This window comes from Amphiprion ocellaris, chromosome 19 (assembly GCF_022539595.1).
Source record: "Amphiprion ocellaris isolate individual 3 ecotype Okinawa chromosome 19, ASM2253959v1, whole genome shotgun sequence".
NCBI classification, from domain to species: domain Eukaryota; kingdom Metazoa; phylum Chordata; class Actinopteri; family Pomacentridae; genus Amphiprion; species Amphiprion ocellaris.
The window spans coordinates 2252097-2263464 of NC_072784.1; the positions used below are offsets into that span (position 1 = coordinate 2252097).

At 38.4% G+C, this 11368-nt stretch overlaps 1 protein-coding gene across 4 annotated transcripts in view; it reads left to right on the forward strand.

Annotated features, from left to right (window-relative positions):
- The window catches only part of LOC111563870 (carbonic anhydrase-related protein 10-like), a 202830-nt gene that overhangs the window by 149169 nt on the left and 42293 nt on the right, over positions 1-11368 (forward strand). The gene's annotated exons all lie outside the window — the stretch shown is intronic.

Below are 11368 nucleotides of genomic sequence, written 5' to 3' on the forward strand. Positions count from 1 at the left end.
CACAAATGATTGCCGTGTGTGCACTGCAGATAAATTTGTGAGTCCAATCGGCCTCTGGGAGGTTCATGCATGCAAGTGTGTCATTCGTTCTGATTGATGAAACATTCAAAATAAGCGCAAGGAGAAATGATCTCATGCTTCAGTGGCAACTTGTATGTTGGCAGATTTGGTGAAAATATCTGTACAGCATGTTAGAACGCATTTTTACAATTCTGGAACATTCGTGCCCACATTTTCAGACAGTCTTTCCTGGAAGATATTCATAATGTCTCAGTCGGCTGTTCACTTGAAATGTGACCTGACATGGTTGTGTAACACGTTGAAAGAGGAAAGATAAGACACCCGGGATTAGACTGCGTCAGGAAAAATGAAAAGCTGGTTCACATTCACCAGTTTCGCGAAATAGTTGCGTTAGTTGGAGCGGTTGGGGGGAGGTTGTACTCTGCAAAACTCCAAATCTTACCAAGTCTGTTAGTCTTGTTTTTAGTCAAAATGTCTCATCCCACCTGATTTAAGATAAATTCACTTAACAAGTGACATTTCAGCAGATGGAGGGACTTGTTTTAAGACAATGCATCTTAAATATCTTGTTAAGTCAAACAATCTTGAAATTATCTTGTTTTGAGTTGAACTTTACAAGAAAACTCAAAATAAGTTTAACCCTCGTGTCGTCCTGCGGGTCAAAATTGACCCGTTTTAAAGTTTGAAAATGTGGAAAAAATATATATTTTCACAGTGAAACTTCTGATGTCCACATTTTCTACTTTTTTGGGAAATTTTTGAACATTTTTTTTGGTGGCAAAAAAGAAATGTTAAAAATGTTTCTTAAGAACATTCACATAAAAATCAACCAAAATCCAGTGAATTTCACTGGATTTTGGTTGATTTTTATGTGAATGTTCTTAAAGAAAATATCAGAAGTTTTACTGATATATATGGAATCACTTTAGATATTTTTACGATTTTTTGGAAGGTTTTTACTCATTTTTGGAGAAGAATTTTCTTGCCAAATTGCGGGATTTTTTTTTTTTTTTAATGAAACTTTTGAGGGGAACTTTTAAGGAATTATTGGAGTTTTCTTCCTGAAGGTTTTGGAAATTTTCAGAAATTTGGGGGATTTCTTTGCTGATTTTTTGGATTTTTTTCAGACAAGGAAACAATATTTTTTGGTACCCGTAAATGAAGACAGCAGGAGGGTTAATCCATCTCAAATTAGGAGGTTACATGAAAGCAAAAATCTGTTTTTGAGTCAAAAACTGCTATTTTTTTAGCATATCTGGTTTATTTTAAGATACATAAGCTTGACAATCCTGGTCAAATAGAGCTTAAAATAAGTTTTCCCAGCTAATTTTAAGATCTCAATATTCTAAATATCGTATCTTATATCAAGAAATCTTACCAAACCATTTTTCACCTGTTCTATTGGCAAATTTTTTCACTTACTTCAAGGTAAAAGTTCCCTGAAATAAGTTTTTTTTCTTGTTTTGAGAGAGGCATTTTTTCCAGTGTAGGGAGTCCTACTGATGATGGTTTTAACAGGGATATTTATGCCCCCTTAACATTTTTTAAGGGACATTAATGGACTGTTGCTCCTTATTATAATGGCCTCTTAAGCTCTGTGAATATATGTAATTAGGGAACCGTATTCCATCACGAATATGGCATTTTAACTAGGACATACGGGCTTTGGCTCAGGATGATCAGTACTTAGTCATTACGACCAAGATGCATACATATTCCCAAGGTTGTGGCTCTGGTACACAACAGTGTAAATCATGAATAGACTGTACCTTTCAGAGTGGGCTTTATGAGGGACAGAGCTGGCCTTTGACACAGCAGCTTAATGACTTTGGCTCGTACACAGCTTGCTTTTCAAGGGCTATTCACGGCCTGTCATTCCCAATTAGACCTGCCTCTCTGGGTGAATATAGAATCATTTCCTTGTAATTACAGCTATTGAGCTTGACTCTCAGGAAGCCGCCGTTACAAGAATCAGAGTTACATCTGGAGGTGGAGCTCCACCAGGTGTTTACTTCAGTCAACGTTAGAATTGAATTTTGGCCAAAATTGCAAGTTTTAGCAAAACCAAGAAAAGCAAATGTATTCATTGTCAGTGTGAGTGGTCTGTAATGTTCAGGACGGCGATGCCTTTGCAGCCTCTCAAAGTTATAAAACAAAGTTGAAAGTCATAGTCTAGGACAGGGGTGTCCAACATGCGGCCCGTGGGCCAAAAGCGGTCCTCCAGAGGGTCCAATCCGGCCCTCAAAGTGGAAAAATTCCACAGAAGACATTAACTGCAGATTGTAAATTAGTAAAACTAGAAATTTAAAATCATTTCTAGATCATGATAAGTTGTTTTGATCATAGAGTAAAATACTATATCATCAGTTCCAGACACATGTTGTGTTCCTTTGTAGACACTCTGTGATCTGGAAGTTGTAATGTGGAAATGATAAACTGAGGCTGAATGTTGTTGAAACTGAACTTGTTTTTCTTAAGAAATTTCAGGATGATCATAATGTTCTGTAAAAAGATAGTGAGGAACCTGAACTAAGATGAGTTTGACGCCCCTGATCTAACCAGTGTCCTGTCTCACCCTAACGGTGGCCAATCAAAGTTAGAGAATGTTCATACCCTTCAATATCCACAGTGAGGTAAAACATTCTGATTACTCGGATGAAGTAAATAATGTTGATTTATTTCAGAGGAAGGTCACACGTCAAGGCTGTTCTCATAGTCAGCGTGTTGAATGTGTTCGAAGCGTTCGGGTGGAAAGACTTGAGGGACTTCTTACGGGTTACTGAGTCTTTTGAAAGGCGTCAACACATAAAATTTACTATCGTTATTTTATTATGATACAACCCGGCCGAGCATTTCCAAAATGGCAACGTGAGCAGAGATAAACCATGAACTGCTGACAGGATGTTGCAAGATAATAAGACTGAACTTTAGCAGCTTACAGGACTTTAAGGATCTGCAGCTAATGTCACTGTTCCAAATACCAGGAGACACTTTCAGAGACCTTTAGAGTTCACACCTCAGTAGGTCGGAGCTGTGTTGGTGGCGAGTGTGATCAGAAAGTTTCAGGTCATCAGTATCAACCTGAAAAACTCAAGATTCTACACCGAAGAAAGACACATCTGTCATCTATAGTTTGTCAAGGAAAACAGTTTATTCTGTTGCCTCAGAAAATGATTCCTCTTCTCTGAGTTATTATTTTAAAAACTATATTTGACAGTACTGGATTGAAAAAGACTCTACTGTGAAAACAGCTGGTATGTTCCAGTGTTATTAAAGCTTAAAACACTGCAGTGATGAGAAACAGCGAGGAAATGCAGGAAGTTTGTGGTTGTTCTTGCGGTTGTTGCTTTTTTCACAGGAGGGCGCGCATTAATTAAAGTAGTGAAAACAGTCTCATTAAATGTGATAATTAGCTACATGATAAATTAATTTCAGAACAAATTATGACAGTGTATTGTACTGTTAGAATACAGCTCAGACAGGAGTATCTGTGTGTTTTGCACTTTTATTGTCTCTGCCTTACATGAGATTAAAGCACACGGCGGCAGCTTCTATCTGTAGAATCCACAACGCTGGGTCTGGACTCTGGGCTGCAGCACGGAGAGGTAGAAAAGGAAAAGTCAGCAGTTCTAATCCTATTTTTTTAAATTCTGTGAATTTCTCCTCGAGGTCCAGTAGCTGTCCGTTGTGTGTGTGCAGAAAAAAAGTCCAGCATTCGTGCGCGCCTCCGGCTATTTAAATACTTGATCATAAAAGCTGTCAGGAGATGCAGTGACCCGCTAGTACAGAGGTGTCAAAGTCATTTTAGTGGACCGGACCAGTAAAATCACAGCATAATCACCTATGATCTAAACAACTTGTCATGGTCTAGAAATGATTTTAAATTTATAGTTTTACTAATTTACAATCTACAGTTAATGTCTTCTCTGGAATTTTTACACATTGAGGCCCGGATTGGACCCTCTGGAGGACCGCTTTTGGCCCGCAGGCCTCATGTTGGACATCCCTGCGGTAGGAGGTCACATAATAAAGAGCATACATCAACTGTCCTGTCTGGGTTCACTTTCAGCCTCTGTCTCTGTTCCTATCCAATGAAGGCAATAAAGAAAAAAAGAAACTGGGAAAGAAAAGTTCCCACTGCACTCCTTTCTGTCAGCACTATCTGGAGAATGTGAAAATACAGAATGGAATGATAAAAATATATCTCAAATATATATAAACACACACCTATGCTGTGTGTGGGAGTGTATTATCTTTACATGCACAAACTGGAAGGAAACATGTAGGTGAGGTGGTTGGTGTTAAAAAGAAACCAGGAACATCACACACACACACACACACACACACACACACACACACACACACACAGGACAAACACAGAAGTATTATGTAGAATGTGTAGGAGTCCTTGTATCCTTCAGGAATAAACACACTCGACACCCTCTCCTGGGCTCTCTGAATCTCTTTGTTATCGATGCAGTCGAGCCCGGCACTGTTCTCCACAACATCAAATGGATTTCATGGCCTCTGCTTCCCTTTGATTATGGCTCGTTGCGATACGGAGTCCTAACACTCAAGGTCAACGAGCCAAAAAGACAGAGCAAATGGAAGACGGAGAGGAGAACAGCCAACAGTTAGAACAAACACTTTCCTAGAGGTCATCCAAAGGGATAGCAGTTGGATCTAATTAAAGGAAGCCTGGACTAGGTTTAGTTGAAAGTTTGATCACAGATTCTTGCCACTGCAGCAGGTCCGTTCTACCTGCTCTGGCCCCCCACTGATACCAGCTGACAGTCTGGATATTTCTGCTGGCATTTGGGAAACTGGAGATTTTTTCTTGGAGAGTAGGGAATCCTGCAGCACAGTTGTCATTGACTTTACTCCTAGAAGCAGAAGCCAGTACGTGACACGTTTGAGACATAAGCCTTGTGCCTCGTTGCTGTGCACATTTTTGCTCGGCGTCCTCAAGATGTCAGTGAGATCAGCTGAACTATGTCTGCTGAATGCTCAAAGTTGCTCAGTTCAACAAAACCGACTTCAGGTCTCACAACAGAATCATTCCAAAACTACAACTACATTTGTGTATTTCTGAGCAGAAAAAAAAAATCCAAAAATTCAGCAAAAAATTCCCCAAATTTATGAAAATTTGCAAAATCTTCAGGAAGAAAATTCATTCTGTGTGTTCAGAGGCACCAGTGTTGTTTAGTTCATTCTGTGCACTCTTTGTATTAGTTTTTGATACTTGTGGTAGGTGTTATTCCTGTATTTATGTTTGATTAGGGAGTTTAGTTTGTGTTTAGCTCTGTTGGCCTTTGTTCTGTTATATTCTGTTCTTTAATTTGGCCACACCCACCAGTCTTGTTTTTCTTTGTGATCACTTTTTTGTTCAATTTGCCACTGAGCAATAACTTCCTTGACCTGAACCGAACAACATCTGGTATTTTTGTTCCATCCAGACGACCCTAGAGGTTGGGTCGTAACATCATATTCTGCATCAGTTTCTGAGCGGAAAGCCAGAAACTCCCAGTGATGAAGTGCTCTTGATCGCATGAATGGTTTTTACCACCGTGCTCATCACATCACTCAGCTGGGTAGCTCTGACTCAGAGTGCTTCCTGATGACTCCCTAGAGCTGCCGCCTGCGATGGATACCATCCCACTTTACTCACCTGTCAGAGCCTGATCTGCTGGAGCTCCACAGCTTCTCTGACAAGTTTGTAGTTGGACTAGAAACACTGATTACTACCAGCCCTGTTCAATCACATCTGTGCTTAGATAGCATGGAGCAATGAAGCATGAGGTTGGATAACAGCTCTCCTCAGTAACACACACTTTGACCAATTCTAGAAGAGTCGGGGAAGACAGTCATTGGAATAAATCTGTCTGGATGGATTAGAACATTATTTCTAAGGCTCTATAGATCCTCAGTGAGGAGCATTATGTACAAATGGAGATGGTTTGGAAGACTGGTAATCCTTTTCAAAGATGGATGAGCTTCTGAAAGCACAAGAGAGATCCTTCTTGAAAGCTTCAAAAGATCCAAGGAAAACTTTCAAGGAAATGCAGGAATCTCTCAACTCATTAAGGCCTGTGTTCGTGAATCTGCCATCAGAGAGATATGAGGCAAAAATGGCATCCAGTGGTAACCCAGAATGTCATTAACCCTCCTGTTGTCTTCATTTACAGGCACCAAAAAATATTGTTTCCTTGTCTGAAAAAAATACAAAAATTCAGCAAAAAAATTTCCCAAATTTCTGAAAATTTGCAAAACCTTCAGGAAGAAAATTCCAATAATTCCTGAAAATTTTCTCTTCAAAGTTTTGTTTTAAAAAATCCCCCAAATTTGACAAGAAAATTCTTGTAAATATCTTCAAAAAATTAGTAAAAATCTTACAAAAAAATCCTAAAAATATCTAAAGTGATTCCATATATATCAGTAAAACTTCTAATAATTTCTTTAAGAACATTCAGAAAAAAATCTACCAAAATCCAGCAAAATTCAATGTGTGTTTCAATTTTGACCCGCAGGACGACACGAGGGTTAAGACTAGTCTGAATTTCCACAACGTACGCTGAGAACCGTTATGTGTTATGGAGGGTTGAGTGTAAAGTTGAACTGTTTGGAAGACATATCTGATCTAAACTAGACACAGAATTATACCTACATTCAAGCATGGAGGTGATGGTGAAATGTTGCTGGGATGCTTTGCTGGAAGAATAACCGTGTTCTCTAACATCAAAACTAGAGGACAGTGTCAATGTCAACACCTGAACCCACTGATCTGCTGAGGCAGGACCTGGAAAAAGCAGTTTCCATCACAAACCCTCCAATTTGGCTGCACAAAGCTAGAGACTTTCTGTTGCTCCTGATCGAATCTGAGTGTCGGAGTATCGTGATAAAGACTTCTATGAGGCTTAGTCAGATCAGGCCTGCAAATAAGTTTTAATTGAACTGGGAAAAATGAGAACAGCAATCTTAAATGTCAGCAAAATGTCCGGTGGCTGTTTTGTGGCTATTTTCAAGTTTTCCACACGACAATGGATGTGAGCAAAGAACTGAACGTAGATTTATGTCGACACCGTATCAGATACTGACCTTGGGAGTGGGTTTCAGACAAGTAGGCCAAAAATCCACAGCAGCGATGTCAAAATCTGATCTTCAGCTGTCAAAAGTGTTGCTAAAAGTGCTATACCTGGACATTTGGTTCAGGGGTTGATTGTTGTTTTTTTAACCCTCGGATTCTGGTTGATTTTTATGTGAATTTTCTTAAAGAAAATATCAGAATTTTTACTGATATACGTGGAATCACTTTACATATTTATAGGATTTTTTGGGAAGATTTTAATTAATTTTTTGAAAATATTTACAATTTTTTATTTCTTGCCAAATACGGGGATTTTTTTATTAAATAAAACTTTTAAGGGAAATTTTTAAGGAATTTTCTTCCTGAAGATTTTGTAAATTTTCAGAAATTTGGGGATTTTTTTGCTGAATTTTTGGATTTTTTTCAGACAAGGAAACAATATTTTTTGGTTCCCGTAAATGAAGACAACAGGAGGATTAAACAGCTGATTTAATATGGATCCAGTTAATAGAAATGTTATTTAAAACTTATATTTTGCATTTACTTGGGTTGCTTTCCTGACATCCTGTATTTGGTGTGAAAACCTGACACAGTTTAGCATGAAAACACACAAAAATAGAAGCAATCAGGAGGAGGCCGAGTACTTTTTCATGGCACTGTACCAGCAGAGAAACCAGGTTAAATCTGCGGAAAGGGCTTGGCAGAGCTCTGCGTTGAGCTGCACATCTTCGCTTTGGATTGACAAACACACACTCCTTAAACATATTGAATGATGAGGTTAGCGGAGACCGTCTGCACTGTGAACACTGCAACCTGTGAAATAAACTATGCAGCAGCCCTGAGCTGTGTTTGCAGTGGAGTTGCTAACTCTCGAAGCAGTCAAACATTACGGCATTCTCCATGGAAATTATGAAGACATGTGATCCCGGAGCAAGCCAGAGGGCCGAGATAATGCTGGAGTAAAATGATGACTGATGCACAGCCAGAGTGTTGGAGCACACAGGTACAGAATGGACACACTCTGGCCCTTAAAGTTTGACGGAGAGAGGGTGAGACAGACAGCAGAGAGCACTCGCTGGTGATTCCTGTTGGGAAATAAATGAATGGATGTCTCTTTCGGCTAAAGCTATCTCTTATTCTTCTATACTAGCCTATTTAATCTGAATTTTTCCCTCTTCTCGCTTTCAATTTATGCATTTCTCACTCAAACCCAAGAATTTCCAGCATGTACTCTTTCCTTCTAGTTCTATTTTCCGCCCTGTATTTGCTTCAGTGTTAGCAGCAGGTTTTTGAGCCCTGATGTGTCAAGTTGACCTCAGTAATTACCTCTGACTGATGATTAGCATCTCTTTATTTCACAACTTCTGTCTGAAGTTGAATCTGGTTGCAGTCTAGACCAGAGCAGTCAAATTCATTTTAGTTCAGGTTCCACATTCAGCCCAATTTGATCTAAAGTAGGCCGGACCAGTAAAATCACAGCATAATAACCCAGAAAACTCCAAATTGTTCCTTTGTTTTTGTGCAAAAAAAAAAGTAAGTTCTTCAAATGTTCATATTTAGGTAACAAAACATTATGAACAACCTGAAGTTTCTTCAGAAAAATGAATTCAATTTCAACAATAATATGCCTCAATTTATCATTTCCACATTACAACTTCCAGATCACAGTCTACAAAGGAACAAAACATTTAGTCATGATCAAAACAACAACAGTCAGACAAGAAAAGACAAAAACCAACAAAAAACAAGGCAAAATATGACAAAAATGAAACACAAAATGACAACAACAAGGACAAACAACACAAAATAAAACAGAAAAGAGACAAAAATTTGGCACAAACGTTAGAAAGCATCAAAAAAACGGACAAACGACTAAAACGAGACAACAAAATTACACAAACGACACAAGTGAGACAAGAAACAAAACGATACACAAAATAATGAAAAAACATAAAATGAGAAAAATAAGACAAAAAATACAAGTGTGACAAAAAAAGAAACAAAACGACAAAAACATGAGACAAACAACAAAATTCTGACAAAAAACAACAAAAACAAGACAAAATATTACAAAAATGACAAAAGAACAATGAGCAATCTAGTATTTTACTTCATGATCAAAACAACTTTCCAGTAATTATTTTAAATATTTTAATGTCGTCTCTGTAATTTTTACTCTTTACAAAATCATCCCACGGGCCTGATTGGACCCTCTGGAGGGCCGGTTTTGGCCCTCGGGCCGCATGTTGGACACCCCTGGTCTATAGCCAGTAGCTTCTACACTGTGTGGCAGAATTAATGAAAATACCTTCACCAGCTGTTTAAATACCAATATCATCTAATAATGTGCTTGAAATCAAAACAACAAAATGAGTTAAATAAGAAAACATCTGCTGGTTTGTTCCATTAAGTTCTTTTTACAGCCACAGATGCTCAACTACCTGTCGTCTCTGCTTGTTGTGTAATGTGCACGACTGATTTTATTCAGCAGAAGATGTATTATACCGTATTATGAAGCATGTGTACCTAAAGCAGCGTTTAATTTATTCCTCTGTGCCGCAGAGCCCCATTGTTGTTCAAAAACTATGAAAGCCAGATTAAAAAAAAGACTACATGGCTGGATTTGGGTGAAATATCACTTCATTCCAATGAAAATGGCTAAGTCTCTCTCAGTTTAATTGTACTAGTAAAGCAGTAAAAACACAGAAGCGCAGCCCTCAGCGTGCTGTAGAGGAAACTCAGCTGACAGAGCTCTGAATCCCTGCTCTCCTCAGCCCATTGAAACCAACTGCTTTATTCGTGCCTCAGAACCAGAGCAGAACAGTTTGCTAATAATGCCCAGTCATATTTCAAAGTGTGAGTGCTGCTATTGGAAACCTTTTACTTATAACAACCCTGTTTGCTGCCTCCACGTCCTCTTTATAGGCAAATTCGCTAAAAAATCTAATGTCTGAATCTGTGTTTAATGAGAGGAGTGGGGAATTCTTTCTCCTGGAGGATTCCTCACTGCTGCACATGTTCATTTTTTGAAGAGGTCCTTCAAAGGGCATAGAAAATTTAGATGTGATTTAATGCACTTAACAAGATACTGAACTCTGCAAAAGTTTAGCGCAAGGCAAGTTTATTTGAATAGCACCCTTCATGTCCAAGACAATTCAAAGTGCTTTACATAAAATATTAACCCTCGTGTCGTCCTGCGGGTCAAAACTGACCCGTTTTAAAGTTTGAAAATGTGGAGAAAAAAATTTCACAGTGAAACTTCTGATGTCCACATTTTCAACATTTTTGGGAAATCTCTGAACATTTTTTGGTGGAAAAAAAATGTTAAAAATGTTTCTTTAAGAACATTCACAAAAACATCAACCAAAATCCGGCAAATTTTGCTGGATTTTGGTAGATTTTTTTGTGAATGTTGTTAAAGAAAACATTAGAAGTTTTACTGATACATATGGAATCACTTTAGATATTTTTAGGATTTTTTGGGAAGATTTTTACTTATTTTTTGAAAATATTTACAAGACTTTTCTTGCCAAATTTGGGGGATTTTTTTTAAATAGAACTTTTAAGGGAAACTTTTAAGGAATTATTGGAATTTTCTTCCTGAAGGTTTTGCAAATTTTCAGAAATTTGGGAAATTTTTTTGCTGAATTTTTGTATTTTTTTTCAGACAAGAAAACAATATTTTTTGGTGCCTGTAAATGAAGACAACAGGAGGGTTAAGAGCCTGAGTCTCAAGATGTTTATGAATGCCGACCCTCTTCTCTTTGCTACCAAACAGAATAATCTCAGTTTTATCTTCATTTAATTGTAGAAAACTCTCTCATCCAGGTGTTTATTTGCTCCAGACACTGGACATTAAGTCTGTTGGGCTGCAGTCGTCTGGTGACAGACTTTAGTATTTTCTCTGTCCTGCAGTAAAATCAGGGCAACATCTGAAACTCAGTCTGCAGCATGACAACAACCCCAAACATGCGGCCAGAGCCATAAAGAAATACCCTCTGCCACAAGAAGAACACCAAGTCCTGTAACAGATGGTCTGGGCCCCCTCAGAGCCCTGATCTCAACATTATGGAGTCAGACTGGGATTACACGAAGAGACAGAAGACACTAAGACAGCCTGAATCCACACAAGAACTGTGGCGAGCACCTCAAGATGCTGAACAACCCACCTGCCAAGTCTCATGGAAGACTGTGTGTGAGGGTACCTGAGAGAATCCATGCTGTTTTAAGGGAAAGTGTTGCTCAGAACAAAATTTGATTGAA